This window comes from Lepidochelys kempii, chromosome 7 (genome assembly GCF_965140285.1).
Source record: "Lepidochelys kempii isolate rLepKem1 chromosome 7, rLepKem1.hap1, whole genome shotgun sequence".
Taxonomy (NCBI): Eukaryota; Metazoa; Chordata; order Testudines; family Cheloniidae; genus Lepidochelys; species Lepidochelys kempii.
In genome coordinates, this window is record NC_136386.1 from 76,713,042 (window position 1) to 76,736,788 (window position 23,747).

Consider the following 23,747-nt stretch of genomic DNA (forward strand, 5'->3'; position numbering starts at 1 on the left):
GTCGAATTGTGTCCACACTACCCCAAATTCGAGCCGGCAAGGCCGATTTAAGCGCTAATCCACTTTCAGGGTTGGAGTAAGGAAATCGATTTTAAGAGCCCTTTAAGTCGAAATAAAGGGCTTCATCGTGTGGACGGGTGCAGGTTTACATCGATTTAATGCTGCTAAATTCGACCTAAAGTCCTAGTGTAGACCAGGGCTTAGTCTCTAAGGTGCCACAAGTACTCCTCGTTCTGAATTACAATAAACATTTATCTGAATTTCCTGGTTTTCAGAGGTTTAAGTATATGTGCACTCAATGTTCTGGAAGGCTATGAAACACTGCCAGCCAACCTTAACTCAGTCTTAATGTTTTTGGGTAGTGAATACAAGAAACAACGATAACCATTGTGCCAAAACATTACATGGGACAATAACATCTGAACTGTATTAACTTAAATGTAATTCAATATTAGCAGACATGCATAATGCAAAGGCTCTGAAGAACACTTAATCAGTAGTCTCTGAACCCTGGTTAGCATTCAGATTTTAGTGTCAAGAACTGCAAGTTGAGCAGAATAATATATATACCAGTAAAGGCTAAATGTTCCTCAGTACCTGGCTCACGCAGAGGTTTCCTGAACCAGTGGAAAATGGATAAAGAATGTTCTACACATTAAGGATCGTAATTTCTGACACGCTGCTGGGGGCAGAGGACAGCTGTGCAAATTACACTCCAACTGGGGTTTGAATTTGTCAGCACTGATATATAAAACTGTCCCTCAGAATTCACTGTGGTTGGTAGCAGCTCAGTGAAGTACAAATGCTGTCCCTGAAGTGCTGCTATTGCTTTCAAGCCACTTTTTGTGTATTACACAAGCTAGGATGCTGAAATAGCTGCCTCCGCATCTGAAATAGGGAAGCTTTCTGTCGTTAAATGAAAAGCTAAGAAAGGAGAAGGAAGGGCACCTTCAGGGTCGGATACAGAGCTGATTTTTTCCCAAGAGGTAAAAAATGGGAAATAGAGGGGAATTGTAAGGATGGAGATTTTGAGGGTTGTTTGTGGGGTGAGTGTGTGTTAACTTTTTAAGCTGTCTGGCTCCACTGCATCATGCTTTGCATTTGGCAGTCACTTTACACTTGCATCAAGTACCAAAATGCTAGCAAGTCAGAACGATAATGTTTTTGCCCTTACTTCACACAGGTGTGAAAGGCTATAGACAAAAAGGCCAATGAACTTTCTGCTATCTGCTTCAATGGCTCGAAAATTAAAGCGGAAGACAAACTAAACAAAAAACAGATGCACAAGTGCACCTTGGGATGAATGTATTACGGACATAGACTCATCACTACACTATTCAGTCACATTTTACCTTTTTTTCACCTGCTTATGTGGCATACAGCTATGTCAAGCTGGCAATGCATTTATTTGCACTGGAACAACTTGCAGGTTTATAGCTAGTTTTTATTTTTATTTTATGTGAACTGCTATATTTCATCTAATGTCTGCCCAGCATACATGGGCTTTGTAAATGATTTTACAGAAATAGTAGCTCTTGAATATATATATATATATATATATATATATATATATATATCACCTATTTCAAGAAAAAATAACTCTTTATTATTTCTTCACCTAGCTAGTATCCCTACTATATTATGTGAAAAACTGGTACATGTAGGGTGCCTAACATCTGCTTCATTCTAAAAGATTTTTGCAACCTATTTTGAGAAACTGTGATACCTCTATTATTTGCAGCAGGCATTTGAAATTCCTCAGGGGTGAGGGGGACGGGGACTCAGGAGCTATCAAAGTGTCTTCTCTTTCTCTCATAAAATTCTGTTTAGGTTTTGCTGATACATCAAGTGTTCAAAATCACCGTTTTTCATCCTTTGTTTGCACAGCCCTGGAAACTGTTGGCACCTCGCCAAAATAATAGTCAAACACAAACATTCTAACGAGCTGAGCCCTGTGCTGCTACTAATGTGTTCGCAGCAGCACACACTGCACTGAGCATCCTAGGAACTGCAAAAGCCGCTTTACCAGGGGAGACTCAGGCTGGGCTCCCTCCAACCAGGGCTGGTCTTACCATGAGGTGAACTGATGCGGCTACCTCAAGTGTCAGAATGTGGGGGGGCGCCACTAGGACCCAGAGTCTAGAAAATTGTGTCTGCTGCTGGTGCATATGTATTCTCTCTGCTCTAGATGCACAGAGATGGTGGAGTGCTGTGCAGGAGGAAGGAGGGCACAAGAGACAGAACAGGCAGGCAGGAGAAAAGGTGAGAGGGAATAACAGAAAGCAGCGGGAGCTGCAGGGAGAGAGAAGAGGAGGAGCCTCTTATGTACCTCTCTAGCACCCCCAGGAGCCTGGGCTGATTAACACCTGCTTCTCAGGGAGCTTCCTGTTTCCTGCTGCTTTTCTGAACCCACTTGTGGAGAACAGGAACTCAACTGAAGTAGTAGGAGCCAGTTAGGCCCTTCAGATGCTGATATCTTCCCTCACTCAGGCCTTGCTACCAGCCTGCTTGTTTGTCCCCTTCAGCTGAGTGTTGAGAGCCACTATAGCTGGCACAGAACAGCAGTCATGAGTGAAAGAAGAAAATGCCCCTCTGGGACAGCATTCAGAAAAAGAAGAAAAGCTCCTTTGCTTTTCTATCTAAGTAGGAAGGAGCTCTCCTGAGATACATAGACACACATGTTCACGGTGAGCCTTCCGGCCCCAGTGAGGATGTGAGTGGTGACGAGATGCCTGATCTTCCATTTAGTCAGAGTGCAGGTGACCTGGCAGCTACTGCAGCATCCATATCTCCATCTCAAATGGATGTAACCATGCACATTCCTGAAAAAAAAAGTGTAGATCAGAGAAGAGTGAGTTTAGTTCCTTAAGTCTAGATGATCCAGGACTGTGGATCCACTTGAGCAGTAGCCTGAGGGACTTCCTTGTACTGCATGGGCCACAGCAAGTGAAAAAACTTCATGTTCCCCAAAGACAATGAAAATAGAAGTTGCCATCCAACACATTACTGGCATGAAATCCCCAATGGTGACAAAGTGGAGAGGCCATGACATCTAAGAAGAGTCACCACCCAAGAAATGTACACACATCACTACCTTGGAAAAACAACTCAAAATGAGATCATACAGTTACTGGCAACAAAAGTCAAACAGAAGATTGTGGCAGATCTGAAGTCAGCAAGATATTGCTCTGTTATTCTGGTCTGTACACCTGACATCAGCCATACGGAACAAATTACTTTAATGGTATGTTTTGTAACAACAGAACCTAGTGGAAATGTCCCTGCAATGGTGACTGTCAGAGAACATTTTCTAGAATTTACTGACATTGATGATACTACAGGAGCTGGTATGACAAATTTGCTTCTTAAAAAGCTGGAAGATACGGGAATTGCGATAGCTAACATGAGAGGTCAGGGCTACGATAATGGTGCCAACATGAGAGGAAAGAACAGAGGAGTGCAGGCACAGATCTGAGAGTTAAACCCTCGAGCTTTTTTTGTCCCGTGAAGTTCTCATTCATTGAACTTGGTCGTCAGTGATGCAGCATCAGCTTCTAGTAAGGCTGCTGAATTTTTTAATGTAATTCAAAGCATCTATGTATTTTTCTCTGCATCAACTCATCAATGGCAAATTTTGAAGCAACATCTGGGAACATCCTCTCTGACACTGAAACCACTGAGTGCCACACGATGGGAAAGTCGAGTGGAGGCGATAAAGCCTATCAAACACCAAACTGGGAAGATAGATGATGCCATAGTTGCCATTATGGAGGATAATGCTATGACAGGAACTGTTCATGGGAGAACAGTGGCAGAGGGAAATGGAATCACCAGAAACATACATACAGAACTTCAACTTTCTGTGTGGCTTAGTGTTGTGGCATGACATACTTTTTGAAATAAATGTTGTAAGCAAGAGACTCCAAGGTGTTGACCTTGATGTATCTGGAGCAATGGAACAACTGGACAAAGCAAAGTCATACCTACAGTCTTACCAGTCAGATGAGGGATTTCAAAATGTTCTGAAGGGTGCACAGAAGTTGGCAGAGGAACTTTACATTGAAGCTGTTTTCCCACCCATTCAAGAATACAAGAATCATCGAAGAAGATGACATTTTGATTACGAGGCATGGGATAATCCCATAAGAGACCCCAAACAACAATTCAAAGTTGAATTATTTAACCAGGTGCTAGATTGTGCAATACAGTCAGTTGAAGAATGTTTCATGCAGCTCAAGAAACACAGCAGTATATTTGGGATGTTGTATGATATTCCAAAACTCCTCACTATACCCAAAGAAGACCTACATCAGCAATGCAGGGCACTAGAGACAGTGTTGACACATAATAACAACATGTGCAATATTGATGCGACTGATTTAGGTGATGAACTGAAAGCCCTTTCAAGATACATTTCAGCAGGATCAACTCCAAAGGCTGTTCTGGAATATATGTGCACAAATAAGATGACCACCCTCTTTCCAAATGCTTTTGTTTTTCTGCGCATACTTCTAACACTTCCTGTAACAGTTGCCAGTGGAGAACGCACTTCTCCAAGCTGAAGTTAATAAAAACACATCTATGCTCCACAATGACACAGGAGAGGCTGGTCGGCCTTGCAACCATCTCAATAGAGCATGAGCTGGCCCAGACTGTGGACCTTCAGCAGGAAGCAGTTCAAATCTTTGCAACCAAGAAGGCATGGAAAGCACCACTTTGATTATTCAAACAGATGAAAATGCCAGTGTTTACTATGCAGACAAGAAAAGTTAACTATCAAATGCCTGAACAGCAAATGTGAGTGTTACTTAAAATTTTTAAACAAGGCATTTTAAGTTGTTAGTTCTCCTTTATTGGGGTAGGTAGCAGAGCAGTACCATGAGAGGAGTATAACAGGAAGAAGGCTGAATTGAGACCTTTCAAAGTTTTGGCCCAAGCAAGAGGGTTTGGGGGCATCCTTTGAGCTCCCTGCCTCAGGTGCCAAAATGTTGTGGGCCGGCCCTGCCTCCAAACACCCCTTAGCCCAGTATGTGGCTCCCATTACCCATCCTTGCTAAGCGGGACTACAAGCAGAAGGAGTTCCCCCATCAGGAACAGGGCAGGGCAGCAAGAAGTAAGCTGGACCTGCTGACCCAACAACTGGCCCCAGTCCTGTTCCCACCTTCCTGGGATAGCATCTTTCTCTTGCTGTCAGCTAATGTATTTGGTCCTGTAGCTCAAGCAGTATAAGTGTGTTCTGTGATGTTGAATGTTCAGGCTGAAAGCAGATGATGATGCATAACTGCCAGATTGTTAAAGCTGCAGAAAAAAAGATTTTGCTTTTTACTCTTTACCTTAAAAAAACCCAAGGAAATTACATTAAAAATGTTAAAAGAAAGTTATTCAGGTTGCAAAATCAAGCACTTGAAAGGATGCCTGTGCAGTCTTGATTCAGCTCTGTTGTGTGTATGCATTACAATACAGTCTTTAACCACATATTCACTTACTATTTTTTCCAAAGGACTCCTGCCTCATTCAGTGCCCCAGATCTATTGTCAACATGTGTCTTCTCCCCTCCTACTAGACATATTCTGTTTTTAGATTTGCATATTCACTGCTCCTCTTGTAGTCAAAGGGAACCATGCATATATTTGAGGGCAAAATGAGACACAAAGTACCATATATACTTTTTGCTACAGAACCTTACCATCTCATAATAGCGACTGGATGATCGACTGAAAATTCCTTGATTGCCCAAATGTACAATTAAGTGTACAAACACAATTAAAATAAAAGGAAAAGCGTGCATCCAAAATGTATTTTGTTTTGTATTTTATATTCAGATTTCTGTTTTACAGTGGAAACTATTTTCCCCCAACCTAAATGTGGTTATTTGTCACAAAGGTAGGTCAAGAACTTATGTATTATGTTGCTTTAGTAGGATAATCCTGTATCATGGATACACAGTGCTAAACTTTTCCATGTGACATGCTATGTGTAATTCTATGTGTAATTGGGCTAGAATGACCTCTGCTCTGCAGCCTGAGAAGAGAGTTCCTTTCGGACATCAATAGCATGACATATGGGGTAGCATTTGGCCCTAAAAACTACAGAATTTTTACAACATACAAGTAACATTTAACCTTGTGACAACAATCTCCTAGAATTTAATAGGGATGAGACCAACAGGGTTTTACAGAAACCTAGCTTTAACTTAGTCTAAACAAAATTAATAGGGAATGATATCACACCCACAGTACTTTTATACTAGCTTTCAGAATTTAATAGACAACTATATCCCATCTATAAAATTCAATAGCTTGGTGTCACTGGGCCAGCTGATTTATTAAATTAACAAACATTCAAAATAAAGTTTTCAAGTCCATCCAAAAGTCCACACACAACAAAATTTCTTTTTTTCTTTCCAGTTCACCCTGCCTTGGGCCTTTCCTGCTTTGGCAGGCCACTCTGTGTATGTCTGCAAAAAGACCCATGGCATGGCTGCACCTGACCCAGGTCAGCTTACTTGGGCTTGTGGAGCTGTGAAATTGTAGTGTAGACACTTGGGCTTGTGCTTGGGCTCTGTGACCAAAGAAGCCAGGGAGGGTGTCTGAGAGTCCAGGCTTTAGCCCAAGCCCAAAAAGCTACATTGCTATTTTTAGCCCCACAGCCTGAGTCAACTGACCCAGGATCATACGCAGTGTGGTGGATTTTTTATGACAGTGGAGACGCAACCTCCAGGACCCTATCTGGCTAGACTCTCAGTCCTAACTCCCAGGGCTCCACTAAAACCTGCTCACACCTAGCAGTCTCTACAACTGGAGCATTCCCCCTTTCCTTGAAGCCTCCTGCTGCTCTTTATAGTGCAATCACACCAATCTCTCTTTGGTGTGGCTCATTCAGCAATCAGGATTTGCTAGCCCTAGCTCTCCAGTTTGTAGGGGGGAAGCCACCCTGTTTTAAAAATCTTTTAGAAAAAACAGCATTCTGTGTTAAATTGTAAAGGATTTTTTCATAAGGACAAACTCATCTATACATAGTAAATAAACTCCAACCTCATTTGTACTCTAAACAGACTGGTTCAGTATGGAAATACTGTACATGTCCTTAATGATCTGTACTGTATTTCTCAAAATGATGGAGGGTGGTAATACAATTATAGTAAAAACATATTTTAAACATCCACTCTGTGATATCTAAATCAAATTATCAGATCTAAAGAGAGAAGGTGAATCACTGTTGATTTCATGGAATTTTAATACTATTATTCCCACTATTAGCATTTTCTTTTCTAAACATATAAATTGAATGGAAATTATCAGCAATTCAGGGTTTTTGTTAGCAACTGCTTTTAACATTTTGATCATATAATGCTGAAAAAATTCTCTTTAAAGGCATACAAAATAATAAGCAAATAATGTGTGTTGCTGTTTGGCCTTTTGTGACAATGTTGCTATGGTGGATCTGCTGCTTCTGGTGTTTTTGTGATTCTGCTTAATTTAGCCCATCAGGCAAATCCATGCTTTATGATAGTATCAGCTGTGATTGTATCAGAAAAATCACTGAACTGTGAAAGAATGTTTAAAGCACACAAAAAAAGATTGGTCCACTAGCACAGCACATGTAAGCGGGATTGTATCCCTTCCAGTCTTCAACCATTAGCAAATTTGAGGCTTAAATTGTCATTTATTAGCAGAATGATGGAAAGAATGTGATTGTGATATAAAGAAACATTGTCCAAAAGCATGGATACAGTATACACCTCTCATACAGTATATATTCAAACTCATCAATATTTATGATTAAATATGTTGCTTTATATAAAAGGTTTTCTTATGTTTTTAGATTCAATTACTTTGTTTCTTCAATAACAACATTTTTTAGGATGAGACACAAAACCAAGATCCAAGCCAATTGTGGTCTTTAAAGACCCCAAGGAAATTTTTACAAATACAGAGGTGTGAATTCTGGAGTCCTGGCCAAATTCCAATTTGAGTAATTACATTCTCCCTGACCAAATTCCCCTCTGCAATGTCAGTTGGAGATGGTATTCTTCCTCACTTCCAGGCATCAGCTGTTATGCAGATTTGTTGTGTTCTCTTAAACAGCCACTATTTTTCATCCCAAAGTTGGATGAAATGGTAGTTTACACATGTAGATAAGATATCGGATCTACACGATATATTGTGTATCAGTTCATTACGTTTCTAAAGCACTCTTATGATCCTTCAAAGGAAAAGGTATTCTGTAAACGCAAGTTATTAATGATAAAATTTAGTGAAATATCAAATGATTATAAAATTACAATGCAAGGTGCATATACCAGCAATAAACTGGTGCACAGTGATGCTCTAGGTACATAACCTAGACTCTAACCCACAATGTCTTACTCTCAGAAGTAGCCTTTAGTCACATAAATAATCCTCCTGGATTTGATTAGTGACTTAAATTACTATTAAAATTACAAGCTACCAAGCCTATGAACATACATTTCATAGACAGAACATAACCAGAAACTATACCTGCTTAAGCCTTAGTATGATGATTAGACAGTAGATTTGGGTAATAATCTTAAGCAGCAGTATAAGATACACTTTATAGTTTCTGAGAGATACTTTTTACACCTATGTAGTGAATAAATAGAAGCTGCAAACATGCAGCACCCAACAGGGCCTGGTCCTAAAATTGTATCCCTTCTTTTTGTTGGGACTCAGTTTTAATAATCAGGCCACAGGAACCGCAGTATAAAATACAAGTTAGTAAAACAGCCTCAACCTCCATAGGTGCATTTTGCTGTGAATAACTGAAATTTGGACTTTTTATTTTTTAAATATTTACCTACATTTATTATTTATTTATATACAAATCCTTTAAAACTAAATGAAGACAATCACTGCCACAAGAAGCTTACAGTTAAATCTGGCAGGAATTTTCCACCAAAACATTTTTAATTGGAAAGTATCATTTTGTTGAAACTGAAACTGTTTACAGGTGAGGTTAGGCTTAGAAGGAAAAGTTTTGGTTTTCTAAAAAAAAAAAACAATTTAAAAAAAAGTCATTACTTTATCCTAGGCTTACAAATTGAATTGAAATGTTTTTGAAATTATCTAAACAAATGGTTTCAGCTGACCCAATCTGGAATACTTTTGGATTATCAGTTAAACATTTTCAAGATCCTGTTAAAATTTTTTTAAAACTCTCACCAGAGAGGAAAACTGTTTCTCACTCAGCTTTATATACAGTCCAGTTGCACAGATGTAAATTTCTGTTATATTTCTGTTATATTGAAGAGAGAACTAATTTTCAGACCATTATGATTTATACCAAAATTCTTCCCTGGCCAGCACAGCCATATGATCTCCGCTGAGTGAATTCTACTGGCTGGGTACAATTCCACTAGGAAAACCGAAACACCATGAAGCACAGCTGCACTACTTTAATGCTGCACATAAAAGAAACTGTGCCCTTCATATTAATTGGGCCTGTGTTGCTGAACGCAGAACCTGTGTGCAGGTCAACACAGCAGCCCATCCCCCTTCCTAATGCTTCCAAGTGCTAGGTAGTCATCTTACCCTGCAGTCTGTGAGGAGGTATGCAGGTTACTCTGTTTTATGGCTCACCAAATACTATCATTGCAAGAGAGTAGGATCAAGCCCGCAATTTGAAGCTGCCCATGAAATTTACCAATCTAATTTGAAGGAATTACTATTTCACTGTTAAATGGAATAATGGGTTAATTCATCTTTGGCACAATGTCAAATGCCTTGCTTTGGGAGCACATGTCTTCCTGACACTTTGCAAGCTATTTCCTACAAAAACCTATGCGAAATAAAACCTGTCCAGGTTATGTTTAAAGTACAATAAATATTCTGTTGCTTTGGAATATTTTACACACTATCATGCTAGTAATTAAAAAATCTAATTTGATTTTAAAGTACAATGTATGGCAACAGCTCTATTGAAGGATTTGGGTACAGTTATATACACCCCCTAATAGAGGGTGTTTAGCTACAATTTGTTCTCAAAGTGTGCAATCTGGGGGTCTGCTTAGATTTCCAGATGCTTAGATGATCAAATATTGGCAGTGTCCAAGACTGCCTTTTTTTTTTTTTTTTTAAATCTATCTCTGTGAAGGAAATTGTGCCATCTTCTCTTGGATGTGGACCCTACCACCATGATCTGTGGCTTTAATATTGCTAGGTTGGATTTTGTCAATGTACTCTTCAGGTGGCTACTCCTTAACTTCTGTTTAAAGGAGAATTTGGTGCAAAATGCAGCAAGTTATTTGCTGAGTATCCTGCTGTTAACACATCAGTTTTCCATATTCTGCTCTGGTGGCCTATTGGCTGGGATTTAAAGTGTGAGTTTTGATCAGTAAAGCTCTAAATGGTCCAGAATCACACTACGTGAGAGCCTGCCTCTCTTCCCTTGCCATCCTGCCACAGAAGCATTCAGCAGGGTGGCTTGAGCTGGATTCCCCATGACACAGAATAGAGGGAGCTGCTAGCAGCTCCCCGCCTTCCCCCACCTTTTTCAGAAAGACCCTTGATTTGTTGGAACTTCTAGACATTGCAAAATCCTTTTCTTTCAGCAAGTGTTCAGGGAGAGCTATGAGGGCTGCCAGTGGGGTTTCCTTTGGGCATCTGAAGGAGGGAAGATTGATTTTGGCCCTGATCCTGAAAACACACACAGACTCAATTTTACAAAATATGCGTAGTCTCACTGTCGTTTAACTTTAAGTGGGTACACACAGGCCTTAGTTTGCATTATGTTGTGTCACCTGGTGCTTTTTATGTGGAGGAGAAAAAGTGCTGCTGGTTTGGTTGTTAATTACTGTTTAAAATGTATTCAACTGCTGGCAAGGGCTCCTGATCCCCTGGACAGGGTGTGTTCATTTGCATGCATTCTATAAGTCTACCTAAAGATCTTTAAAAATTCTTTCACACATCCATATGTACTCCTGTCAAGGTTCCTTCCCATTCTGAACTCTAGGGTACAGATGTGGTGACCTGCATGAAAGACCCCCTAAGCCTATTCTTACCAGCTTAGGTTAAAAACTTCCCCAAGGTACAAACTTTGCCTTGTCCTTGAACAGTATGCTGCCATCACCAAGCATTTTAAACAAAGAACAGGGAAAGAGACCACTTGGAGATGTCTTCCCCCAAAATATCCCCCCAAGCCCTACACCCCCTTTCCTGGGGAAGGCTTGATAATTATCCTCACCAATTGATACAGGTGAACACAGACCCAAACCCTTGGATCTTAAGAACAATGAAAAATCAATCAGGTTCTTAAAGAAGAATTTTAATTAAAGAAAAGGTAAAAGAATCACCTCTGTAAAATCAGGATGGTAAATACCTTACAGGGTAATCAGATTCAAAACATAGAGAATCCCTCTAGGCAAAACCTTAAGTTAAAAATGACACAAAAACAGGAATATACATTCCCTCCGGCACAGCTTATTTTACCAGCCATTAAACAAAAGAAAATCTAGCGCATTTTCTAGCTAGATTACTTACTAACTTAACAGGAGGTGGAAGGCTTGCATTTCTGATCTGTTCCCAGCAAAAACATCACACACACAGACAGAACCCTTTGTCCCTCCCCCCCGAGATTTGAAAGTATCTTGTCCCTTCTTTGGTCATTTTGAGTCAGGTGCCAACGGGGTTACCTTAGCTTCTTAACCCTTTACAGGTGAAAGGGTTTTGCCTCTGGCCAGGAGGGATTTTATAGCACTGTATACAGAAAGGTGGTTACCCTTCCCTTTATATTTACGACAACTACCATTCCACAGCTCTATAATATGACAAAATGAAATCAATGTGGGCCATGTAACTTTGGGCTGAAGAGATTTCCACATGAGAACGTGGGGCACACAGGAGCACAAAGTGCTGTGAGGGCAGAACAGAGACCCAGTGTCAGAAGGTTTGTCTTGAGTAGGACCTAAAAGGGTAACTATGAGTTTGGCTCCCCCCAACCTTCACCTCAATCAGCTAGCATCCTAAAATCTGCAGTGCCTTGTCTACACAATGTTACATACTAGTCTAGATGAACTCACAGAAGGAACTGCTTTCAGTCTACAGCGTTGGGCATGGCGTTGTCTTAGCTGAGGATTCTAGAAGTAGAAATGCTAGTCTAGTAGAAGTAGAAGTAGAAATGCGGTCCTGCTGTTGTTTCTGACATCTTTATTCAAAGGACACAGGGACCTGTGCAGATTTTGTACATAAAAGCTCTGTCTGTCTCTGTGTCTGTGTAATTGCTCTTCCAGATTGAAACTGACCCACTGCAAAGTTCAAATATTGTCCTTGATTTTTTTTTAAACCTGCTATGTTAAAAGATAATATAGCCCCAGGCTCTATGGAATTTAAAGGGGATGATGTGCATTGCCCCAGCCCCAGCCAGTTCACTCTAGCCTCAAGTCTGCTCAAGTGCTGACTGGAATCTATTCTTGTAAGTCCTGATTTATACCGTGCAGGTGCAGTGGATCAATAACGTCTGTTGCATTTAGCAGGGAGAATGGCTTGAGACCCATGATGATGAAAGGAAACCACTTGTGGCTCCATGACTGGATTTCTAGAGGCAACATCTTTATGGAGCAGGTGGTTTCTACCAAATTCTGGGCTCCTATATAAGGAAGCCCTTGTATAGTGAAAGGGCGGGAAATGCTTCTTTTCCCCAAGTCTCACACAGGAGAGCCTATCTGAAGAGAATTCTCCCAGAAAAGAGCAGAGCTAGAGATCATCAGCTGAACCCTGCTGTATAGGGCAGACAAGGGAACAGGAGCAGAAACATGAGGTGCAGTCAGACTTTAAGAAGCCTGGATACACAGAGTCTGTAGGCTTCTCAGTAGCTACTAGAGTCAGTGGAGAATGAGCCCTGGCATGTGGCAGGCATATTAACCCTTTAGTAACACTGACCCATTTGTAACACTGGAGGCAGGAAATAAAGAGAGCTCTCTTACCTGCTCTCCTGGATGTCACACAATTGTGCTCTCATTTAATTTTCTATTACTTTAAGACGGGAGCAAGAATATACCATTTATATACATGGTGGAGTGGTGTAGTATAAAGGTTTTATCAGCATGAGTTTGGAATACAAAATGTGTATACATACTTTTATTCTCTCCTCCTCCATCTTCCTTCCCACATTATTTTGCTTCTCTATCTTTTTGTTCTTTTTCCCATCCTTCACCTTCTCTTTCTCATCTCTCTTCTCCCACTCCTCCACCTTCCTGCCTGCTTTCATACCCAAACTCCTTACTCATTTGTATTCTCCCACTCCCTTTCCTTCATCAATCTACCCACCCCATTCCTCTCAGTTATGCACTTTCCCAAATCTCAGCAACTTCTTTCTTTCATCAATCCCCACTTTGTCTTCCACAGCACTCTTCCCTTGTCAAACCCTCATTGTGGTCTTATCCGCTTCCTTCCTCAGGACCTCCTGCAATATTTGTTCTTTCCAACTATTCTATTGCTCTTAATGGAGAACCCCAGCTTGGCTGCTGGCTAATTCAGTAATACATAAATTGTTGTGGTTTGAAGTAGGTTACTAGAGCTCTGGCAATAAAAAAAATGTTAGATGTGTTCCAGTGTGTGTGCCTGAACTCACTTCCCACTACACAGCACACCCTGCATTTTTTCCCCTTCAGTCACTCATCTCCTATCTTAGTCTCTTATGCACTCCCTTGGTGCCATTACACCTTCCACACTGTTAGTTCCACTTCCCCCTCTACTGATAAAGCTGCTTGGCTTTCTACTCTGCCTATAGCATGTGCAAAGCAACACAGTAAAAGAGAAGAGCAAAACTGACTATGTAGGACGAGGAGGCACCACAATGAACTCTGGCTTTGGAGCAACAGAACCTAGTGAAATTCAGGATTATGTCCTGAGCAGTGTTAAAAATGATATGCAAGTACACAAGAGGGTAAATGCCAATTACTAAGCCCAGTCATGCGGACTGTGTAGTACAAAAAGACAATTTAGTTATTCTTTAAGACTTCATAGTGTCCAACATCTTATTACAGACACTGTCTTGTTGACGACTACCTCTCCCCTATGAACATTGCACACACACTCTCCTCTCCCACTGGTGACCATCTCTGTGCTAATTACATTAAATATTATTTTTCCATGTAAGGAATTGCTGTATTTCCCACTTCTCTTCATTTGAATTGGCAGAAGGAAAGAAGGGAGACAAACTGACTTTATGTGACCAATGAATGCTCCCTGGCCCAAGGGTGGTCCACACCTAACAGTTTGAGAATCACTGATTTGGGACGTGATCCTGTTCCCAAATTTGGATTCTAAGTTTGTTTGAATTTCTGAAACTGCTCATTCCGTGAAAGGTCACAACTCAGATGCAAAAAGCTCAAGATTGACAAATGCCAACAGCCTGCACATGCATGTCTTAACAGCAAACTGACACCTCACAAAATGCCCTGAGGCCCATATTCTACTTTATATATGGTATGCTATTCAAAAACTTGACTAGTATCCTGTATTGAGTTCTGATTCATTCTAATTCCACTCTAACTAGGTGGAGAGTTGTTTTGAATTGATCAGTATATTGGCAGTGCTCAAAGGAGATAGGCAAACTGGCAGGGGAAGAGTATTCTTTGTTTTACTTTGAAAAAGAACCTTACAAGGAGCTATTACCTCATCTTTGGGAACTCAGAACATATGGAAATGTTGCATCCCAAAGCTGCTTTTTTTTGCATAAGTGGCGTGAATACCCATATACTGAAGAGCTAGGAGCTGCTGATTCTCCTCTTCTTACACCAAGCATTAATGGCAATGTATATATTTTAAGATCCTTCTTGTAAGGACGTGGCAGTGCAAAATTATAAAAAATAACATTCACTTCCACACTGTAGATTAATGTGCCCCAGGGCATTTAAGTCTGGAAATGAATTCATATTCAAAATGACAAACTATGTTATGACTAGTGAAATAAATACTTATAATTAAGGTTTCAGAGTAACAGCCGTGTTAGTCTGTATTCGCAAAAAGAAAAGGAGTACTTGTGGCACCTTAGAGACTAACCAATTTATTTGAGCATAAGCTTTTGTGAGCTACAGCTCACTTCATTGGATGCATACTGTGGAAAGTGTAGAAGATCTTTTCATATACACACAAAGCATGAAAAAATACCTCCTCCCACCCCACTCTCCTGCTGGTAATAGCTTATCTAAAGTGATCACTCTCCTTACAATGTGTATGATAATCAAGTTGGGCCATTTCCAGCACAAATCCAGGTTTTCTCACCCACTCCCCCCCACACAAACCCACTCTCCTGCTGGTAATAGCTTATCTAAAGTGACCACTCTCCTTACAATGTGTATGATAATCAAGGTGGGCCATTTCCAGCACAAATCCAGGGTTTAACAAGAATGTCTTTGGGGGGGGGGGAGGTAGGAAAAAACAAGGGGAAATAGGTTACCTTGAATAATGACTTAGCCACTCCCAGTCTCTATTCAAGCCTAAGTTAATTGTATCCAATTTGCAAATGAATTCCAATTCAACAGTTTCTCACTGGAGTCTGGATTTGAAGTTTTTTTGTTGTAATATCGCAACTTTCATGACTGTAATCGCGTGATCAGAGAGATTGATGTGTTCTCCGACTGGTTTATGAATGTTATAATTCTTGACGTCTGATTTGTGTCCATTTATTCTTTTATGTAGAGACCGTCCAGTTTGACCAATGTACATGGCAGAGGGGCATTGCTGGCACATGATGGCATATATCACATTGGTGGATGTGCAGGTGAACGAGCCTCTGATAGTGTGGCTGATGTTATTAGGCCCTGTGATGGTGTCCCCTGAATAGATATGTGGGCACAGTTGGCACCTATCCTTGCAACAGAGCCTGTTGCCAACTGTGCATTCACAGGCTGCATTCAACACACTGTAAGTTTAACATATTTATATAGCTTTCAAGTTTTAAGTTGTGTGTTCCTAGCCCCTGTTATTTGTTCCTAGCCCCTGCCACAGTATGCAATGTGCGGGTGAGGTATTAAATATGAAAGTCTAGCCGCCAGCATATGAAATAGGCTTATAGGAACAAGCAAGTGCCCTTTAATGAGAATATTGCATGTTTTTTAAAATAATTATTGTGGTTGTGCTATGCCTCAAAATGTGTTAAATTACAAATAAAATATAAAATTGTAATATAAAATGTATAAGATTGGCATTTCTTTAGCAGTGCACACTTGATATTTCTTCTCCCCTATAAGCAAACTCCATGCTCCAGTGACTTTTCCTGAATGATGTAACAGGAGGCATCACACTGAAGTGATCATTGCAAGCCACATCACTGGCACAGCTGTCTGGAGAAGCTGGTGCTGTGCTCCAGTATACACCAGTCTTGCATTTTCAACAGCACGAACATTCACATGCAAATTAAAAGTTCTAACACACACTAAACAACAACAAAAAATGAACTCTGGTTTTTTAAATTTAATGCAATTAAGTACATGTGAGGTCTCTACGTAGAAATAGGAGATTCTTTAATGATGCTTGAGCAGTTACATGCACAGGCCTACATAAGGTCCTACAGTTCTTTTTTGGAGTTATGGATTTACACACACACACCATCCCTAGAACTAGAGATGGGCCTGAATTAAAACTCTGAGTACAAATACATCCATATTTTCAGGCAGTTTCAAACTTCAAACTATTAATACTAATAGACTGAACCCATTCCCAGATTTAACCCTCCTCAACTTTGGTTTATTAGAAATCCAGATTCAAATTTTGCACTTCAGATCCATCTCTTACTAAAACTGAAATTTTCTATCCCAAAAATATGGCATAACATAAAAGAGGTGGAAGAGAAAAGAAGGTAAAGGGCAACAGGAAGAGCAGAATACGAGATAAAGGAGAGACAAAGGATTGAAGGAAGAAAGAGCTTATTAAAACTATTTCATACCGAAGAATGCACAATATTCAGTCATGTAAACAGTGGCTGTATGGCCTGTTAAAATTTACACCTTTGAATAAACATGGAGGCAAAGCGTGGGTGAAAAGGAGTACACCATATAAAAATACATGAGAATCTTTTTAGTTTCTGCTACTCTGACCTCCTCTCCAGCTGTTAGCAATGGCTTCCACTGTTTGAGGGATAAGGAAGCAGGGCATATCTACCAGGACCCTGTTTACATTTGAAAATGGAAGAAAAAACTTTGCAAATGTTTGGGGTTCTTTGGTTTGTAAAAACAAAGAGGAGCTATGTCTTCATCACAGCTAAAAAAATAACAAGTGTCCAGCCCACAGTGGTTGCTACTACTTAAAATTCTTTAATATGCAGCTTGGTGGTTTATGTAAAATGAGCTTTAGCTCCCACGCTGGTGTTGACTGGACAGTTGTAACCACAACACAGAGACAACCACCATTGTTGTCGATCTTGGTATAGAGGGCAAAGACTGAACCACAAAAAAGACTTGGAACTTGGTCCTCTTTTTTGGTCTTTCATGTGATCCCTACAGGTGAGGAATGAGACAACTGGTGGAGGAAAAGTGGGGACTTTCTCACTGAGAGTGCCCATGCTTTATCAGTTTCTGTGTTTCAAACTTTTATTAACAACACTAAAAATTCATTCATATTTTTAACCTTACAAATCCTCAATTGGAAAATCCTTATAAGAATACTTAAACATATAAAGTGGCTATGAGAAAGATAACCACAGATCGGGTGATAGACTGGGGCCAAATAAATATTTTTAAGGAAATGCAGAATCAAGAGCCTGTCAAATTTTACTGAAACCTCTAATTATTTGAGAAATGTCAAAGAGGTTTTTATAGAACTACCAGATATGGCAGGGATAAAGAATTAGAGCCAGGAATGATGCTCCTCATCTTAGATATAATATACAGAAAATTAGAAAGAAGGGATAGTGTCTCTCTTTCCTCTATCCCGCAAATCTGTCAATAAGTAGTAAATAAATCCCCAGATGCACTAATGGCAGCTGTCCAGGCAGCGCATCTGCTTTGTTTATACAATTTGCAATTGACATACAACTGCCAAATATTGAATTATTCACTTCAGCGCTATCACAGGCTGCTCCATAGAAAAAGCAGAACATTAGAATATCAGAGTTGGAAGGGACCTCAGGAGGTCATTTAGTCCAAGCCCCTGCTCAAAGCAGGACCAATCCCCAATTTTTGGCCCAGATCCCTAAATGGCCCCCTCAAGGATTGAGCTCACAACCCTAGGTTTAGCAGGCCAATGCTCAAACCCCCACTGAGCTAACCCTGCCCACTCAGAAACAATCCTTAAAAAGACAGGAAGAGAAAGACTGATCAATTGATCTGGTTGGGAAGTGTGTGTGTGTGTGTGTGTGTGTGTGTGTGTGTGTGTGTAAGTAAAAGTTCAAAAAGCTGAAAACTTTTGGCTGACTATCAAAAAGTTTGATTGGAAATGCTGCCTTGGGGCCTGCCTCCATTCTCCTCTATGGACTGATCTTTCTGGCTGGATTACATCTCCCATTATGTACCATGGTCTCCCACCCTTGTTTAGATATCATGGATATGGTGCTTCATGGCAGATGTAGTCTGACAGGGAAACACAGCCCGTAGAAAAGGAAAAAAATGAGGCACCAGGGCAGCATTCTGAATCAATTTTTTTTTTGTTTTATGGATTTTTTTAATTTATTTTTTTACAGGTCAAAGTTTTTTTTGGAAAGCAGACATTTTTCACACAAAAAATTAGTTTAGCTGAGAACCCAATTTTCCATTGAGAAAAAAAAAACAGTTTTACCAGTAATTTTGAAACTTAGGAAGCATTCAACTCCTATTAGTTAATGATTTTTCAAATTCTTATGCCAATAAGACGGGAGTTATTTTAAGGCTTATGCAAGTAATGTACCCTATGTAGCATTCAATGCTATTTTTAACTGTTAGAGTGAACCATTAAAATGTCCTCAAAGACTAAATACTAAAGGCCTGAACAAAGACCATTCAAGCCAATAAATATTCCCATCAATTTAATGGGCTTTGCATCAAGCTCCAACTGAGAAACTCAAGGAATGCACAAGTACATTAAACATGCAGTAGTATTTCTGCAGCTTGTTTACCTCTGTGTTATCTGACTATATCAATAAGAAGAGAATATTCCAAAACTGAGCATATTATCTTCACGTGATTACTAGACAGATACATGAAAAAATTCAGAGAGGAGAAATAAAACTGATGAAGGGACTGAAGAGGCTGACTGACTTACCAGTATGAGAAAAGATAAGAGCTAAATAAACATATGTATTCTTTAGCTAAGAGATGGTTAAGAGGTCGGCAATGATAACAGTGTAGTGTGTAAACACTAAGGATGGAGCAGTATTATTTAGGACGGTACAAGGAAGTGTAACAAGTGGTAATGGAATGAAATCAAGAAAGGGTAAACTTAGATTGAGTTTCAAAAAAACATCCTGACATTGAGATCTATTTGACTGTAGAAAAGTCTCCAAAAAGGAAGTGACAGAAATCCCATCCTGCATTAAAACTCAGACTGAATCAAACACTAGGAAATGAACTGTAGCAGTCAAGACTTATTAGTACAAAGAGATGACCTAGATGACCACATATGTTTTTTCCATCTCTAACCCTTGTGGTTCAACAAATTGCAATATCATATTTGAAAAATACATAAAACTTTAATCATTAAAGCAATATAAAATTATTTTGGTAGCAGGGAAGTTGCCTGGGTTATGGAACCTTTCACCTCTGTGTCATGGGTTCAAATCCATTTCAGGTCCATAATTATGTATCTGCAGAGCCTTTGTGGAGTGAACGATGGTCTCAGTCAGTTCCCACTGTACTAATGTCCACCATAGAATTAGAACTAACTGGCATCCTTGTTTGTTACTTCATCTAAAAGCCTGAAAATTGAATGGACTTGGGAATTGTATTACTTTCTGTCCCCTAGAGATAGCCCTTCCAAGACAGGCTAGCACTGATTTGTGGACAGAGTACTTCCATCTGCAGGGTAACGAGACTAACATCTTTAACACACTCTAAATTTAAATACAGCAATTTGTGTTTACAAAACAGCAATTAAAAAAATTAAAATCAAAAGAGAAAAATCATCCTATAATGAAAATGAAGACACTTATGAGTGGAGTTAGTGTTTCTGAGGCTGTCCTCGGCAGTTTTCTACCCCAGAATGTTTGTGGGCCACACTTATGCCTTCTTCAACAGGCGTACCGTTGGGGCAAGCAAGCATAAAGAAAAGTGTTGTAAAGGTATAACAACAATCAGATCTGGTGTTTCAATTAGTTATACATATGAACAGACATCACATGGCAGTGCTCGACTTACACATCTCTTTTGCCACTTAAAACTCCATGATAAAATCAAACACGTGCCTCCAATATAGTACATGACTCAAATATGCAGGCATAATGGGAGTTGACTTCAATGGGAGTTGCACGGGTGTGCTGGAGGATAGAAATGAGCCCTTTGTGTGATCTCAAACACTGGAGCATCTACTGGATGATCTACTTTTTAGTCACACTCTCTCTCATGGTCAGCTGGACTGGAATACTGAATTCATTGTGAATTGTTTAATGATGGTAAAATAAAGCTGCAGACTGCACTCTATGTTTACCAAGGTGTCGATGAGCCATTTGTTTTTAAAAGGGCAAATAGCATTGCAGACGAAATGCTAGTAGCATATTCAGTAGTCAGCAATATTGCATCTGTGTAATTTTTTTGCTTTAGTTACATCTGCTCAGTAATTACAAGCAATAAAAAATATTACAAGACAATAACTGGTTGTAATGTATATATTTAATGAGATTTTTAAAATATATCAATGCACATGCAAATGGAAATGGTAAACGGGGGAAGTCCCGGATGACTGGAAAAAGGCTAATATAGTGCCAATCTTTAAAAAAGGGAAGGAGGAGGATCCTGGGAACTACAGGCCAGTCAGCCTCACTTCAGTCCCCGGAAAAATCATGGAGCAGGTCCTCAAAGAATCAATCCTGAAGCACTTACATGAGAGGAAAGTGATCAGGAACAGTCAGCATGGATTCACCAAGGGAAGGTCATGCCTGACTAATCTAATCGCCCTCTATGATGAGATTACTGGTTCTGTGGATGAAGGGAAAGCAGTGGATGTATTGTATCTTGACTTTAGCAAAGCTTTTGACACGGTCTCCCACAGTATTCTTGTCAGCAAGTTAAAGAAGTATGGGCTGGATGAATGCACTATAAGGTGGGTAGAAAGTTGGCTAGATTGTCGGGCTCAACGGGTAGTGATCAATGGCTCCATGTCTAGTTGGCAGCCGGTGTCAAGTGGAGTGCCCCAGGGGTCGGTCCTGGGGCCGGTTTTGTTCAATATCTTCATAAATGATCTGGAGGATGGTGTGGATTGCACTCTCAGCAAATTTGCGGATGATACTAAACTGGGAGGAGTGGTAGATACGCTGGAGGGCAGGGATAGGATACAGAGGGACCTAGACAAATTGGAGGATTGGGCCAAAAGAAATCTGATGAGGTTCAATAAGGACAAGTGCAGGGTCCCGCACTTAGGACGGAAGAACCCAATGCACAGCTACAGACTAGGGACCGAATGGCTAGGCAGCAGTTCTGCGGAAAAGGACCTAGGGGTGACAGTGGACGAGAAGCTGGATATGAGTCAGCAGTGTGCCCTTGTTGCCAAGAAGGCCAATGGCATTTTGGGATGTATAAGTAGGGGCATAGCCAGCAGATCGAGGGACGTGATCGTCCCCCTCGATTCGACATTGGTGAGGCCTCATCTGGAGTACTGTGTCCAGTTTTGGGCCCCACACTACAAGAAGGATGTGGATAAATTGGAAAGAGTCCAGCGAAGGGCCACAAAAATGGTTAGGGGTCTGGAACACATGACTTATGAGGAGAGGCTGAGGGAACTGGGATTGTTTAGTCTGCGGAAGAGAAGAATGAGGGGGGATTTGATAGCTGCTTTCAACTACCTGAGAGGTGGTTCCAGAGAGGATGGTTCTAGACTATTCTCAGTGGTGGAAGAGGACAGGACAAGGAGTAATGGTCTCAAGTTGCAGTGGGGGAGGTTTAGGTTGGATATTAGGAAAAACTTTTTCACTAGGAGGGTGGTGAAACACTGGAATGTGTTGCCTAGGGAGGTGGTGGAATCTCCTTCCTTAGAAGTTTTTAAGGTCAGGCTTAACAAAGCCCTGGCTGGGATGATTTAATTGGGGATGGGTCCTGCTTTTGAGCAGGGGGTTGGACTAGATGACCTCCTGAGGTCCCTTCCAACCCTGATATTCTATGATTCTATGATATATCACATGCACACATGCACAAATTCATACATCTTTTACACAATTCTCCACAAACATACAATTGTTGCAAAAAAATTTAAATTTGGACGTAGTAATTCCATAATTTCACCCCAGAATTAAATCGCACGACCCTGAAAACTGAGTATTACACATATATTCTACCCATTACACTAATTTTAGACATATAGAACAGTGTTACATTTGTTCAATAATATGCTATCTAGTCATCATTAAGGATAAAATTGAACCCTGTGGAGAGAGCTTTAATGTCCTGTGTATCACTTAAGTTCTACTGAAGCTCTGTTTTCAGAACTTAAGTCCTACATACTTCTTGCGCTGAATTCCACCCTAAATCGGTAACTGAGACCTTTCGCCCTGCCCAGGTCTAGTTCTTGCTCAGTCATCTGGTAAACCACATTTTTCATCTCCCAAAACAAAGGAAAAACAAAACAAAAACTCCTTCCCTCAGTTAAATCCAATGACTACACTGGGACAGATCAGGAGCAGAGCTGAGTACCTGCTGCTTAGCTGGTGATGGCACTTCATCTTTCAGTTTCTAAGAATTCAGGATTTGCCCATTTGCTAGCCTGCACAGATCTCTCAGATATTCTTGTCTGAACATGGCGTTTGTGCGTCCCATGCTTCCCCTACATTAGTTACATTCCTATTTGGGCTATCACCAGCAGGAGAGTGAATTTGTGTGGGGGGGTGGAGGGTGAGAAAACCTGGATTTGTGCTGGAAATCACTTTAGATAAGCTATTACCAGCAGGACAGTGGGGTGGGAATAGGTATTGTTTCATATTCTCTGTGTATATATAAAGCCTGCTGCAGTTTCCACGATATGCATCTGAGGAAGTGAGCTGTAGCTCACGAAAGCTTATGCTCTAATAAATTGGTTAGTCTCTAAGGTGCCACAAGTCCTCCTTTTCTTTTTGCGAATACAGACTAACACGGCTGTTACTCTGATTCCTATTTGTGTTTCTAGATGGGACAAAAAGGTTACTTCCTTGTCATGCATCAAGAAAAGTCAATGTATTCACTCTTCTCAATGTTGTATCTTGTCATTTTTGAGTAGGTGGGATCCCGATGGTTTCCCAGCACCACAGAAGACCATCCCTCCTGTTCCCTGGCTACAGTTTAACAAACTAAGATCCCCACTCAGAGCAGGAATCCATCTTTTATAAAATGCTGAGGTTTTACTAGAAGCTTAATCTTCTATTTGTTTTCAAACAGAGCCAAGGATTTATGGCACTCGTATCTCTGCATTTTATAATAAGCATGTATATAAACTGCTAATAATGATTTTGACTGATAAGGGAGAGATGTTGGCTAGTGAACATTACACGAATTGAAATCATTACTGAATTAATGAGATAAAAATCTGTAGTGAATTTTTATTACAATTGTCTGCTTTAACAGATGGCAATTGTTTACAAATTAAACCTTTATTCCTAAATAGTAAAAATAATTCATTAGTTAATTTAACCAGAGCATA

The 23,747-nt window shown here is 40.3% G+C and overlaps 1 protein-coding gene across 9 annotated transcripts in view; it reads right to left on the minus strand.

The window, feature by feature from the left end:
* The window catches only part of ANK3 (ankyrin 3), a 557,055-nt gene that overhangs the window by 243,678 nt on the left and 289,630 nt on the right, over positions 1–23,747 (minus strand). The gene's annotated exons all lie outside the window — the stretch shown is intronic.